The 15,937-nt window shown below is 40.8% G+C and overlaps 1 long non-coding RNA gene across 1 annotated transcript in view; it reads right to left on the bottom strand.

Annotated features, from left to right (window-relative positions):
- Positions 1-9,219: 9,219 nt before the first annotated feature.
- The window catches only part of LOC105295845, an 89,272-nt gene continuing 82,554 nt past the window's right edge, over positions 9,220-15,937 (bottom strand). Inside the window, exon 6 of the long non-coding RNA XR_896203.2 lies at positions 9,220-10,087. This is a non-coding gene — a long non-coding RNA (uncharacterized LOC105295845). The remainder of the gene's footprint in view (positions 10,088-15,937) is intronic.

Raw genomic sequence — 15,937 nt, forward strand, 5'->3', positions numbered from 1 at the left:
TATTATCCATTTTTGTAAAATGACATGAGTTTATCACCGAGAGACAAGGAAACAACACTACTACAGGCTCTGCTGTCTGTATATGAACTTAATTACAGATGCCCAATGACCAATCACCAACAGACTTTGAAAGAAGTAAATGTGATCATTCATGATCATATTACGCATGTTATTTATGTAGAGATTTGTGGACTAAAGAGCTAGCAACAAAGCTTGTAATTTATTGTATTTATACAACACTCACAGTTAATGTCATATAACTTATATTTAAACGGTGTTGTTGAGATCTGGTGCTATTCAACTGAACTGAAATTTGTGCATATTAGAACCCGGCAAAGTACAGACAGGCAATTCTTAAATTTTTCACCTCCATCTAGTCCATTTACCATTAAGTTTTCCTTTAAAAAGAATCTATTTCCTATCCCTGTGGGTCATTACACTTCTCTTAAAATTGTGGAATGCAAATGTGGGGGGGGGTCAATATTTAAATTCTGTTTAGACCACCAAACAACTGGATAAGGGATTATTTTCAATCTTTGAAATGAAAATGTCAGGTAGCATTTGTTGATTGCTTCTATGTGCCAGTAACCATTTGGTACTTTAATAAAATTTTCAACAATCATCAGAACAAATATACGCGGTAGGCAATATTATACGCAGTTTATAGATGAGAAACAACCTTAAAAAGATGATGTAATTTGACCAAGATTATACAGATCAAGTGGTAGTGCCAGTTTGAACACGAGTTTCTCCAAATTTAAGTCTTTGCTGTTGCTCTTCACTATTCCGCTTTCTGTACTATTTTAAACTATTACCCCTTCATTTTCTATATGAACTGGGCATCTGTAATTCCATACTTTAGTTTTATTCATGATCCCTAGTATTGTCATCAATGTAGCATCTAAATGAATAGCTCTATAGACTTATCCCAGAGTTGGAAAACAAATCTCTTTTGGTATGTAAATTTTAAAAGGAAAAAAACCTTCACAGGTATCCCTGATTATTTCTTAAAGTTTTATTGATCGCTCAGAAGTAATCTATTATACTATTTCCAAGTTCTCAGAGAAGAAATGACAATAAAAAGCTATTTATTCAGCTCTTCTTTTTGGTCATAGCCTTGAGTGAAGAGCAGATTCCCCTTATCTGCCTGGGCAGACTCAGTTTCATCCCTGGGAACCCAGACGAATGACAAATTCAGAACCTTTCTAAACATAGATTCAAACAGGAAGTCTCCAGGAATCAGGTTAGAAAAGATGGTATCCAGACACCTACTAAAAGTCTGGTTCTCAAACTTGGCTGCACATTGGAAATACCCAGTCATCTTTTAAAACTCCTGATGCCTGGGCCCACCACAGAGATTTTGATTTCAAAGGCCTGGGTGAAGCCTGGGTATTAAGGTTTTTAAAGGCTTCTTAGTGAGTCTAATATGCAGCAAAGTTTGAGAACCATTAACCTAAGTAATCTAATAAGAAAAGTTTGCCACAGATCTTGATGGTATCGATCATTAGCATTTGAAGTGTGTTTTTACTGAGTGAAATTACAGCTGTGAATGATAAGGGCTAACACATGAATCACTTAAATCGATCTAAAAGATGTTTTTTAATTAAAGGCCATAGGCTGAAAAATAAAATGATCTGCAATTTATGAAAAAGCAAACACAAGACAGTGGTGTGTATGTGCGTGCATGTGTGTGTGTGTGTGTGTGTGTGTGTGTGTGTGTACATGCAAACTGATAAATATTCTGAGATGAGGGGATAGTCAGTGGGGACTTTACCTAATGTGTAAAAGAATATCGTGATGTGATACTTCGCAATTAAGAATAAAGTCAGTTTTTAATTTATTGTTTTGAAGGTTTGAGTTGTGTGTGTGTGTGTGTGTGTGTGTGTGTGTGTTTGCTTCTGAGGTGTTTTTACTCCTTTGAGCTCCAATCTCTGGGTGGGGAAAGGATGCTTCAGTGGGCAGAGTCACCAGACGGTTGAAGATAACGCAGGAAAAGGGCAATAAACAAAGAATAATTAAATTTTATTCCAGACTTTGGCATAGACACAAAAAAGAAGTCATTCTTTTTCCCAAAATTAAAGTCACAATTTGTATCTCTAGAGACTGTCTTGTTCTGAATCATTTCCCAACGGTTTTGTGGGAGAGATAAAGGCTAATTTTTTCCCTAACCACTGTGGAGATTTTGTTTTAATCGAGGTACTATTTAGGCGACCAAATAAAGTGCAGGAAAACTTCCTGAGATTGCAGAAATGAACAAAAATAAGGCAAAGGGGCTTTATTGTATATATATGTAAGATCATAAATTATAGGGAAATTATCTAAAATGTAGGCACACATGCACGCCCGGGTATTGCCTAGAAAGAGTACCTTAAAGATATTATAGACGACAGAACTAGAGATGGCCCAAAAGAGCATAAGAAAAATAATGGTAACAAATGTCACTTACTGATGGACATAGTATTATAGTTACTATTCTAAGCACCTTGCTTTCATGATTTCATTTTGTCCTTATAAAGCAATATATTGTGATCGGTCTGATGTTACAGATGAAACTGAGATGAAGTAACTCACGCCAAGTCTCCCGTCTAGTAAGAGGCAGAGTGATTCCCTATCGAGGCACTTGGGCACTGTCCTACACTGCCTCTCAGCAGTAAGGGCAGTGTTTCCCAAAGCAGGCACCGTGGAATACAAGGCACGAGGCCACCGACAATGGCAAAAACGACTACAGTCAGATTTACAGAGCAAAACTAATTCTTAACTAACAACATGTCTGTAATATGTTAACATGAATTAAGAATCTGAAAAAATGGAGATCACATGATATAACTTTAGCGTTCTAGTTTCACAGATCATATTGTGAAATATGCTATGGAAAATGATATTTAAGGAGATTGAAGAATTTCCTTATGGAGAAAATGAAATAAACCTTTTTGGAGGGGTAGTGATTGGGGGATCTGACGGTGGTAGACCTATACTTGTCCCTAAAGAGACTCCAAGGCTGGCTATGGGGAAAGTGAGGGCTGGAAGACAGCACAGAAATGGGGAATAGGGAGGAGGCAAAACTAGAAAGATCGAAGTAGCAGCTGCAGTCAATCTCAAGGGTATCAGCGGTCAGTGGGTGGGATATAACCAGACACGAGGAATGAAATAAGGACAAAGCCGGGAGTCCTTTTGTAGAAAAGGATAAAAGCAGGGCTCTGGGCGTCAGAAGCAAATGAGAAGACCTTGATCAGAGCTTTTGCTTGAGGCTTCAGCCAGGGCTTGGGTCCCATCAGCAAGAATACGGGTCATTTTCCAGATCTTCCCTTTTTTCTGCACCAGAGTTCAAATTCACTCTTGCAGAGAAAATGCAGAGAACCTCCTAAGTCACCCTGAAGCCATATGGAATTTGAAAATGTGATCCCACCTGACTTCTCCTGAGCCTGCTGCAAAGAGCACTGGATCATCACTGATTCCAGATCCTCCTTGTCCCAGACTCCAGCAATGCTCTTCGTCTTCTGAAAGGGTAGGTGCATGGCACCCGTGCTGCAACGTCTTTCCTATTTGTCAGCACATACTCGTTCTCACCATTGGAAGTCAAGGCCAAAAAACCTGATTTGCTTACACCCGGCTTACTGGCACTATTTACTGGTGTGCACAGCAGATCTGAATTACGATAAGTAACATCGAAAACGTCAATTGCTGCTTTGAAGCGTGGTGGAGGTAAGAGGGTAGGTGCTGCGTTGTGTTTTGGAGAAGAGATCGAAACTTTTATCTACGTTTTTCACATGAGGAATAATTAAATTCACAGCTTGATTCCAGAGGAAAGCTAGATAAAAATCATGCAAACACATTTGGAAGAGCTCAAGCCTTTTTCTTTTCCAGGAACACTCCAGTTTGGGTTCTGGAAATGCACAAAATGTTTCCAGGGAAGTAAGAGTGAGCCTTCCGTGCTGGCCCTCCCTCTTCCCCCACACCCTCTTCCTCTTTTCTCTCCTCTTCCTTCCCCTTTTCTTTTTTATCAGCCCTTCGGTCGCCATTTGTACTACTATAGGAAAGAGGAGGTGAGGGAGAAGACTTAAGCTAAATCAGCACTCTTCTACTGCTTATAAAGTAGGGGGAAAAAATCCTTTAAAAACAGTTTTGAATGAATGTATACATACCCAGGCCCCTGTTTCAACAAGGGCTCTAATTTCTGACAAAGGCAGAGTTTTTAGAGATCGTGGGGATCTAAGTGAGGAGATTTAAGAACCCTGACAACCACCAGGCTTGCTTCATGTCATGATTACACCATTGGTTACCCTGATGTTGAGTCAGCATTCTGCAGACCACACGAAACTCGAGTCTAGCTTTGCAAAGTGAAAGTGCTGAATTATATTGAAACTAGAAGAAAATAAACCAACTCGCCCCAAGTGTCTAAGTAGCAGCTCTGAAAGTTTTGTTTTTATCTGGAATTACAGTAAGCTCATTCCAGAATGGTTGAGGAATGTGGGATTCTGAATAACTGACTTTTCCACTTAATTGCCAGTTACCAGGCCCCTTCTCCATTCCCTGGCTTTGCCTGGCCTGGGCTAGAGCTCCTGATGGCTCCATCCACTTGCAAGCCCAGAGGTGCCTCGGTTTCTGGTTGAGGTAAGAGGTCAGTGGCCTCAGATACACCATGGTGGGCAGGACTTAATTCAGCTATAAAGTCAACCAGAGTTGGATGGCATGTGCTCTGGGTGTGCTGGAGGCCCTTGGAGAGCTACTACCCACCTGTGTTTGGGGAGGAGAGTCAGGCAGCTGTGTGTTCGAGCCTGGGCCTTGGCCGCACTGGCTACAGTGTTCACATCCTCACCGACTCCCAGTTGGTGGAACACAGTTGCTGGTGTCAGTTGGTGCTAACATTTGTCCAGACTTGGCCTGAACATGCACTGTTCTTTGACTATTGTGCCTTGGGCCACTCGGCTTCCTTCCCTAGCCTGGCCTCTGCAGCCCACATAGCACTCCAGTTCCCTCTCTATTCCTGGAGGAGCCCCACATCTGTACTCACCTCCCTCCTGCCCAGACCCTCCACCCCAGGCTACAGCTTTCTGCCCTAAAGCCCAGACCTGCTCCTATATATCGCTTTCCCTCCACGGATGTTTACTTTTCAAAGAATGAAAAACACCCTTATGACTTAAAATATATTGAGTCTAATAATTTTCTTGATCATTTCAAAGGCACTTTAGGATCTTCTTGAGCCTTAGACACTGCTTTCTAAGACACTGCTTTCTTGGGAGGGTAGAAGACACAGGAAGATCTAAGTGATTCTGATCCCAAGACATCTCTGAAAACGGGGCGACTTCAAGCAAATTGCTTCACTTCTCTAAGCCTCAGTCTTCTTATCTGAAGAGAACCATTATACCTAACTTGTGAGGTTTCTGTGGGGATATGCATATAAGAGGACTTGATTAATTAAAATGTCCTAATATCAGCTTGACATTTCTATTTCTATAAAAGCATGGATTTGGGCTTATTTAGTTATTTACACGTTGAGGAGGGGAAAAAGTTACCTAATTGTCATTCCACTACAATGTTCTGTTCACTGTCTGGCTCTCCCAATAGGCTGTTAGTTTCTCGAGGCCAGATATTGTGTCTGGTTCTCAAGTATCTGTGCCAGCACCAGCATAGTGCCTGCCACATCAGTGTTCATTGAATTCATGACTTCCATCAGCTACGTCCCTCTCCTAACCAAGCCTGGGGATCATGTTTCTAACATACACTCCTGGAGACCTCTGAGGGAGGAATTGTGCCAACCTGGCAGAGCTACAGTGAATGGGGAGAAGTATTACCCACCCCTGCTTCGTACTGCCAATATCATTAAGATAGAGTGAGGACATCAAGCAAATATGGGCAAGGAATAAAACCCAAGAAGCTTCCTGATGCCTCCTGTTGCTACTCCCTGCAATTACGCTGTGTGCTGAGCCAATTACGCTTAAGCCAAACTGAAGGGTGAGCTGAGTGGCAGAGGGACTCTTTTCTTCCACCAGTCCAACACTCTACCACTTGACCTTCCCTTATTAAGGTACAGTGTCTCCAGGAATCCTAGTTAAATGCAATATCACTTTTATAAAGACAGCTGGGACTGGATGATAATGACATCTTCATTCATTCTTTCATTAGTTTCTTCATTCACTCATTCTACACTATTGAACACCTACTATGTCCCAATGACCATGCTAGATGTTGAGGAGGCAAAGTCCAAGCCTGAAAGAACTTTGGAACTGCTGAGGGAAACAAACATGGAAATAGACACTAATGACACAGCACGATGAGAGCCAGAACAGAGGAAAACACGGGGCTCTGAGAACACCCGGGAGTCTCCGTGCAGGACAGTGTCGAATGTGGTGTGGAGGGTTAAGCTCAGGTGCAACTTAATTTCTTGAAAGATGAATACGCATTAGACAAGGAAATCAAGAAAAGGTGGGGAACAAGGGGGAAGCATTCAGTAGGACACGGGGACAAAGCCTACAGCATATGCAAGAAAGAATGGAGGGTCAGGAAGTGGCAAATAGGAGTCTGGTGAGGATGAACCTAGAGGATGAGATCAAGATGTGAGTTCCAAATTCCCAGGGACAGGGAAAGGAAGATCCTTTAGTGGAGACTCAGGGTACTTGAAAGACAGGTGAAGCTTTATCCACCTCTGCCTTCACAGACAAGCACACTGAGGTCTAAAGATGGGACATCATTAAGGTCACACAGCAAGTGACTGGCATAGCTGGACCTGGAACTGGTCCTCTGGACCTATAGGGGTGAGAAGAAATCAGCTTCTCAAAACAGTATAAAGATCCAAGCCCCGCTCTGTTGGAATCCACGTTCTCCACAATTTATCAAAGATGGTGAGGATAGCCAGTGGCCCCTGCTAGAGATGGTGGTGAAAGTTAAGAAAGATCCTTAATAAAAGAACCAGAGGACTCCCCAGCTGTCCTCACAAAGCTTGCCAGGAGGTCCTTTGTAGGCTTTAAAAGCTCAAAGACCAGAAATGGTTTCTCCTGAATGGTGTCCTTGAGTTTATGAATGGAAAGTCCACATCTTACATTTTTTTTCTTTGAGATTTATTATTTTCTAATATTGCTTTTACTACCCAAAAGGATATGCTGCTGATGTTCATGCACTCTAAAGAGATAGAAATCTAAATAGCATTTACTATTTGCAGAATTTTTCCTGCTCCTTTTTCTTTCTTTTCTTTCCATCTTTCCAATTATAGTAAATCAGGCGTAAGACAAAGTGAATCATTCTGGACTCACCTTTTAAAAAAATTTATAAACATTGTGGTTGAAAAAAAAAAGTAATTTTAAGTGAAAACACCTCTCACAGAACAGAGAGTATGTACCTCTCAGGCATGGCTTCTCTTTTCTCATATGAACAAACAATATGTAAAAAATAGCAAAATAGATCATAAAGATGTCTGAATTATACAATGCAATTACTTTCTAAAAGTATTTTTTCTTATTTAAAATGAAGACTTCAGAAGCCTTAATTTCCTTGGTTCAACAAATTGTGAAGATGAATATATATCCATTAATTCATTTATTCATCCACATAGGATCAGCTTCACAACTTGTGAGGCGCAGTGCGAAACAAAAATATGGGGCCCTTTGTTTAAAGTTATTAAGAATTTTCAAGATAGAGACAGAAAATCATTAAAACCAAGCCTTAAACTCACCTTCCTGAGTGTGAGGCCCTGTGCAACTATACAGGTTGCATATCCATGAAGCCCGCCCTGCATTCACCAAATTATGGGCCAGGGCCTGGAATACGATGGTGAGCCAGACAGATGTGGTCTGTGCCCTCCCTCTGCAATTTACAGATGAAAGGAGTGAAGGGAATAATCATACGAAGTTTGATGAGAACTAAGATAAGTGAAGTACTGGGTCATCTAGGAACTCCCTCATCTTAGGTCAAAGAAGAACTCCCTAAGGAAATGACATGTAAGCTGAGAATGGATGAATAACTAGTCTTCTGCCAGTCCAAGAATAGTAGGCCAAAGGAAGTGTATAAATAAGAGACAGGAGAAAAGACTGGAAAGTGTGGCATATTTGAGGAACCACAAGGAGTAAAACATGGCTGTAGCAAAGAGAATATGATAGGTTGTGCCTGAGGGCAAGATCTAGAGAGGAAGATGAGGACCAGCCCCGAAGAAAGGTTAGATTTTACCCAAAAGAGAGTGAAAAGCTCTTAATAGATTTCTTAGACTACTTTTAGCTGCATAGTGGACCAGGAAAGGAAAGGAATCAGTGAGGTTGTCAGTGGAAGAAAACCAGGCTATCCTTCCTAGTTCCTGATGAAGGGTAAAGGGAAAACAGGAAGTTAGCCTGCAGAATTGCATTAGCAGGAAGTCGTGGTTTGACAAGTCCTGCAGCCTTTGCTCTGGGCCATGATCTTACCACCTTAGAGCTGGTGCTTCTCCACAGCCTGATCAGCAGATCAGAAGACTAGGAGAGGCAGATACTTCCTCTTCTATCACCGGAGCTGTCAGTGGAAAATGGGTTCCAAGCATTATGATTTGTCCCTTAGCAACAGTGCTCATGTATTTGGTAGATTGGTAATAAATGTTCTCCATTAAGGCTTCCCAGACCTATGTGGCACCCATTGTGCCTATTGGCAGGTGGGCGTTTACTGGTTTGCCTTCTCCACCAGAATATGAGCTGCTTGAGAGCAAGAAATATGTCTTACCCATTTTTGTATTCCAGTTCCTCACAAGATAGGCAATAAATGTATTGATCAATTAAATCAAATTATACTAAATATAGTTATATCTGGGGTATACTATGCATTCAGTTATTTGGAGGAGACTAAACTGAACTTGAAAACAATTAAACATATAATTTTGCATTCTGAGCCATTGACTTTAGAATATATTTTTGAGACCCAATATTTTCCTAATTTAGAGGCTGTCCAGAAATGATCAAACCATATGATGATTTGTTTATAAGCTCCTTGACAGACAGGACTATGTATTTTCAATTTTGATCTCCCACAGGACATGGCATACATTAAGTGGCTCATTATTCAAGAAATGTGTAGATCACACACACACATACACAGCAACTCATGCATGTATTTTTTACATCATTAAAGAGTTTAATGTATCCAGATTCAGGTAGTTTGCTTTGTTTAAATGTAAAACAAAAGTATACACAGAAAAGCACACCATTGTATATATGATGGGCATGTGAATGTATAGTTATACATTAAAAATCATAAAGGTGGATGTGAATGTACAGTTATACATTAAAAATCATAAAGGTGGATGATATCAATTATTTAGTAGATGCATTTCTCCATGTGATGTTTAATAGAAAAATATATAAGGAGGGAAATGAGATGAAACACTACATATCTTCAAACTTTAAAAAGAAGTGTGAAATGATTTAGATAAGATACTATAGTTGTAAAATCGATTCAGGGAGTAAATGTTCAAGAATAGGTGACTTTCAAGAAGTATGATTTTATGATTTGATATCAGAGAAATAGTTGGACAAATGGAAGCATCGCCCTGTTCCGGAGTGTTATTAATGAGCTAATAGGAGGGTAGTTTGTGAACTACTTGTGACTAGAGAGCTGGCTGGAGTTTCTGAGATCCAAGATGGCGCTGGGATTTTCTCAGATGTGTTTGCAGTTTCACTTGGGTTCTGCTCAAAGTCATCTCTAACATTTAATGAAAACAGATGCAATTTTTCTTATAGCTCTCTGGTGTCTGGAATGCAATCTCCTATTTTTTCACTGACCAGCTCCTCCAGTCTAGAAAATCCTTTCTACTTCTCTTCCTTCATCCCTGGGATACACAGTCTATTATCATCACAATCTGAGAACTTGCCCCTGACTCTCATTCCTACAGCCTCCCAAGGACCAGCCTAATGGGCCTCTTGGATACCTGCTCTCCATCGGAAGACAAATACAACCATTCCTTTAAGCTGGAAGAGACCTTAGACATCATCTGAAGAAAGAGGCCAGGAGAATTGAAGTGACTTCCATGACATCGCCCAGCTGTTTCAGTTGCAAAGCCAGAGTGAGAACCATCCCCTGATGCCACCTCTACAACTTCTCCGTGTCTAGCCCAGGAGCAGCAGAAACAATTGGCCTCCTGAAGAGAAATTTCAAAATTTTCATGTATTAGTGACTGAAGTCTAGACCACTCTACAAGGTAACTTTTAAATCTACCTGGAACATTTATTTCCCTGGCAGAAATAATTTTAATGCTTCCTTGTCTTGACTAATCTTTATCCATATGATTTTTATGTTGGTATAATCAGTGCTTGTGCTTCTCAAGCTACTTCTGTTTCCCTTGAGCAGTCATGTGTAAACACTTTCTCACCTTTCTAGAGCAGCATTGTTCAACAGAACTTTTAGTGATAATAAAAATGTTCCATATCAGCATTTTGATGGTAGGCAATAGCTAGCTACACATGACTCTTGAGCACTTGAAGTGGGGCTACTGTAACTGAGAAATTATTATTCTATTTAATTTTAAGTCATGCAAATGCAAATTTAAATAGCCACTTATGGCTCACAATTCCAGTATTGGCCAACACGATTCTAAAGAGTTATCATACATGCTTCTTACAATGAATACGTAATATTTCATTATATTGCTATCTTGGATTATTTTATTATTTCCCTGTCCTTGGACATTCAAAATGTTATTTGTTTTTGTTATTATAGTAAATAGCGTTATGTACAGTTATATCTACATGCCATAAAACTTGTTACTCCTATGGCATTTTTCTTCTTTTGATTTATTTGTTTAGTTTAACCTTCTGCAAATGAAATTACAGCTGGGTTGTGTTTTGACGGAGATATTCCTGAAAATCCCCAAAGAGCCCCAAACTGTCCCCCTTATCCTCTCATTATATACCCTTGGGAGCAAGAACTCTGTTAAGAATCCAGGCCTTTTATTCCTAAATCCTCTGGTGGGGGCCTCACTCTCATCCCTTTTCCCTGCTCCGCCATCATCCCCCACTCGTGCTTTAAGGCTCTTTTCCTCCAAACCAGCTCTATCCTTTTTAATTATCCTTAGGAGCAAAGGCATGGGTCATTTTGATTTAAGGGATTTGCTGCCAATCCAGGCAAAATAGAAAATGCAGAGATGTTCTAAAAATTCAGTCTGGGACATATCCCATAGCCCCAGTCCCAATTCCCCACTCTTGGCTGGGGACTCAAAGGGGCTGCCAAAGCAGTGTTTGAAGCCAGAGAGGTCTGGTGACATTAGTTTCCCTGAGCAACCTTGGCTCACTATGGTACTTCCCATATTTTCCTGGACCTCAGCCTCACATGCCACAGTCATCTCCACAGAGAGGATACTCCAAAAATGTTGTGGAGAGAATATAAACTCACCCCCATCAATTAGAAAAGAGGAACAGACCACTCTCCAGATCACTTCGATGGTAAAAGTTGCAAACCCTGAACAAATTTTCAGGTTAGGCAATGTCAAAAACAAAACCAGCACTAAAGAAACATAGTATGGAACCCCAGAATCATGAGTTGCTAGGAAGAAAACACCTCAGGTAACACTTCACCGGAAAAGGATGGAAAAAATAAAGAAATTTGTCACTAGATCATATGAAGATAATTAAGTTAAAGAGATACTTTTAAAAGTATGAATAAGCACAGGCATGATAAACAGAACATTAGGCAAACACAAAGAACACAAGGCAGTTGCCCTTAGAAACAAAGACAGTTTGCTTCAGTTATTGGTTCATACATGGGCCAGTCAGAGCAAAGGTCAGGGTTATTTCCTGAATTTAGGATCCTAATGCTCGTCTCCTCAGACAACTACATGTGGAGAACCAAACTGAGTTAGCCCATGAAAGCTCACAGAATGAGAGCCCTGATCAGACAAAACCTGAAGTCCATATATCTCCGGAATTTTCCATTGTATTGTCATTTTTCTCTGTGACTAGAGTTTACAGCTCTGTGCCATTCACACTACGAAACTCTTAGGTGGAGAGCTCTTCCGAAGAAACAACTCTTACAGAATTGAACTTTTGGAGGAAATTCCCTTTTATAATCTGTGGAAACTGAGCAGTGATTCAGGAAAAACGATATACTAGGAACAGGAAGGGAGGATATTGGGGAACTCAGTTGTAGTCTGCTACTTGATCAAGTCATTTGAACTTTGTTAAGTGTCAGCTTCCTTATTTATAAAACAAGGATGTTGGACAAGGTAAGTGGTTTTTAAACTTAATTTTGACTGAACAAGTAATTTTAAACTTCAGTTGACAACATGAATTCATTGTTACAAGGAATCCCAATGGAGACCACAGGTAAACGCAGAGGCGTTCTGGTTAAACTAGAGAGGGGCTGGATCCCACTGATCCGGCTTCCCTTTATCCCCCAAGGCATCCTGGAGCACCCCTGTGGGGAGTCCTGGTAACACAGTCTGAGACCCTCTGGACCAGAAGCACCCCGAATTTCCTTCTAGCTTAGACATTAGGAATAGTGAGGTACTGGATATAGAGATCTATTCTTTCAGTTGTTCTCAGTCTCTTGGCCTATGCACCCCACTCCCATTTAACTTTTAAGCTATATTAATACATGCTTCAAATAAGAAAGTTAAAGAATATTTAACTCCAAAAGCATTAATTTGCCTTAGATGTCAGAACATGTCATGTCAAATACATGTCTCCAAAAGGATATTTTGAAAATTAAGTGTAGCTTCTGATAATGAAATTACCTATTCCTAGGTTCTGATACACAGTATCTTAGTCAATTTGGGTTGCTATAACAAAATATTACAGACTGAATGGCTTATAAACAACAGAAATTTATTTCTCACAGTTTCGGAAACTAGGACGTCCAAGATTCAGTGTCTGGTGAGGGCAAGCTTCCTAGCTCACAAAGAGCTATCCTCTCACTGCGTCCTCACAAGGGGAAGAGGCAAGGGAGTTCTGTGCGTCCTCTTTTATAAGGGCACGAATACCATATGTACGGAGCCCTCATGACCTAATCACCTCCCAAAGGTCTCACCTCCAAATAACATCACCTTATGGGTTAGGATTTCAACATATGAATTTGGGAGACACAAACATTCAGAACATAGCACACAGCGAAGATCATACATCATTTGGGGATCTTTGAGATAACTGGTACTGATCCCATCAAGGCACTCTACAGTGTCATCGAGGGTCCAAGTGCTTTCCTGCTCTGCTCCACATTTTTAGTAGGCGGCCCTTTTTCATCCTTGAATAAGTTGACTTCTCATTGCAAGGTGGCTACTGTTCCTCTGGGCCCCATCTTAACGTTCCAGGCTGGAAGATAAAAGAGCAAAGCACCCTCCCTTCCCCCCAAACCCCTCTCCTTTGGAAAGGCTCTGCCTTTCAGATTGGGAATGGCGCCCTCCCCAGGAACCTTCTCCGACTCAGTATCCACAACCCAAAACATCGTGTGGTCACCTCGCACTGAAAGATGGTTGGGTAGATGGCGATGGGTCAGCTGACCAACAGGACAGCCATGGAGCTGATGTGCTTGAAGCCAAAAGAGGGGACTTCAGCCTTTGGGAAGCTCTACCTCTATCAGAAGAGCTGGGGAATGATGAAGGGAAAAGCTGGAAGGACAAGAAATAGTTCCTCTGCAAATCATGGGCGGCTTCTCCGTGGTTCTAGGTTGATCTCTCTGGGGGCTGAGACAGACAGGGGAACCTTACTGCTCACTCCTGACATCGCTTTCATGGAGCGGCCCACTCCTTAGTATAACCTTGGCCTTCCTCTAGGAGGTAGGACAAATCCGTCTCAGTCCCGTCTGTCAGCCGATTTTGCCGTCCCACAGATTTTAGAAGGGCAGGCGCCGTGTAGTCCGCTTAAGCTTGTTAGCATTGCCTGAGATTGGGTGTGAAGCACACTGTACTTGAGGGTTCAGTCTTAGGAAGCCCATCACTGCCCACACCTAAGCCACATCCTAACAAACACAGCCTGTCTCAGTAACAAAGATGATATTTTCAACTTTGTCTTCCCTCCTCCTTTATTTTATCTCTGAGTTGGTTTTGAACTCAGGCAATGAAAAGAGGTGTTACTTATTGGACCTCCTCCCCGTGTTTAACTAGTGCCTAGAAAAAAGTAAGAGCTTAATACCTCGTCAAATGAAAATATGCTGGATCATCCTCCAGGATTGATTATGTAAATTTATATTCCCAGATATGAGGATTAAAGCAGATGGCAGACATGTAAAACTTTTGACAAGTAACAAGAGCATAGAATTATGCTAGTATTAGAGTTACTAATGAGACACCTATAATTTTTTATTGAATAAATGAATGTTCACAGTTAAACACCTTCTGGCTCAAATTTCATCACAGTGTAAAGGAGAGATTTAGCAGGTAGGAAACTTGTCCTCTCGTGGCTTCTAGTCAATGGTTAAGCAGGAAAATAATTACCAAGAAAGCATAAAAGCATGCCTGTTAGAATTATATACTTTGGAACCTATCCTAAGTGAATAAAATTAATATGGAGACTAAATATTGAAACAGAAATATTTATCCCAGTCAATATACTTAATATCAAAAAGCTGAAAATGATCTAAATGTAAATGTTCAAAAATATAAATTATAATATATAGTGAAGGTATGGTATTATGTAACCATGAATAATTATTATTGCAAGTAGTTTTCAATAAAATAGAAAATATTTAAGTTCTAATGTAGATTTTCAAAAATCCCACAAGATACAAACTTATATATCTATTATTTGATTATAACACACTGAAAAAGCTTAGGGGTGTATCAAAATGGCCAACTGAGTGCTCATGAATATTTTTCCATTCAACCAACATCTCTAAAAATGACAGAAAGGTGGGGTTACTGGAGTGAGAGAGAGGTAAGCTCAAAAAAGCATGCTATCATCAGCTCAGAAAATTTAAGTAATCCTTGAAATAGAGAAAACACAGAGGACTAAACTGACAAAGCAAATGACATCCAAAACTACATTCGGGGGGACTGACACACATGCAGAAGCAGCCCCTGGTGTGCTCTGAACCTGGAGGGGACAATTGCAAGGGGAGGAAGGAGCTGTGGGCAGCCGTGAGGAGATTATAATAACCCAGTCCTGGTCGACAAACTGGCAGGTCCCTCCCTACCACCAAATAGTGCCAAGAAGTCGGCTGGCAGGATTGTCTGCCTCAGGCCAGAACAGTGAGTAAAAGCACGTTTGTGAAAGAGTCAGGAAGATGCCCCAGGGAGCTGGCAACACCCGGAAGGAACAGGGAGCCTTAAACCCAGAAGGCAAGGGACCGGTTTCCCCCTCAGCCCTGAGACCCTGACTCACCCCTAACTACTGGGAGTAGAAAGAATGGCATAATCAGGCAAAACCAGGTTTTTCTTTTTCCTTTTTGTTTCACAAAGGAAAAAGTTCAAACATACAAATTACAGAGAATATTACTAACAATCAGTACTTATTGCCCACTATCACCGTTCTGTCGTTTTTATTTTATCTGTGCTACCACCGCCACTACCTTTAATTTTTTTTGAAGTATTTTAAAGCAAATCCAAAATACCATATCATTTCATTCAAACTTAGTGTGACTAACATATACAGATTTTTTTTAAAAATCTATGAAAATATTACCACACCTGAAAAAAATAACAATAATTTATTAACATCATCTAATAGCCAGTTGTGGCAGATTGTATTTTGCAAAAATGGTTACAGCAACCTCTTCTGTCTTCTGCAAGGTGAGCTTGCCAGGCCCTCAACAATAAGTGAAGTCTCTATTCCCTCCCCTTGACTCTGGGCCCACCTTAGTCACTCATGGGATAGTGGAATGTGAGGGTCAAGATGCCACCTGACTCTAAAGGGAAATCAGGAAGGTCTCCTAACCTCTGCCTGGTCATCTTACAGTGTTTACTCTTCAGAAGCTCCCTCTCAAGTGGTCCCTCTCAGAAACCAGCCACACGAGGGGCCACGTAGAGGTATCCAGTCAACATTCCCAGCTGCGTCCAGACCTC

This window comes from Pteropus vampyrus, unplaced genomic scaffold (genome assembly GCF_000151845.1).
Source record: "Pteropus vampyrus isolate Shadow unplaced genomic scaffold, Pvam_2.0 Scaffold5, whole genome shotgun sequence".
Lineage (NCBI taxonomy): Eukaryota > Metazoa > Chordata > Mammalia > Chiroptera > Pteropodidae > Pteropus > Pteropus vampyrus.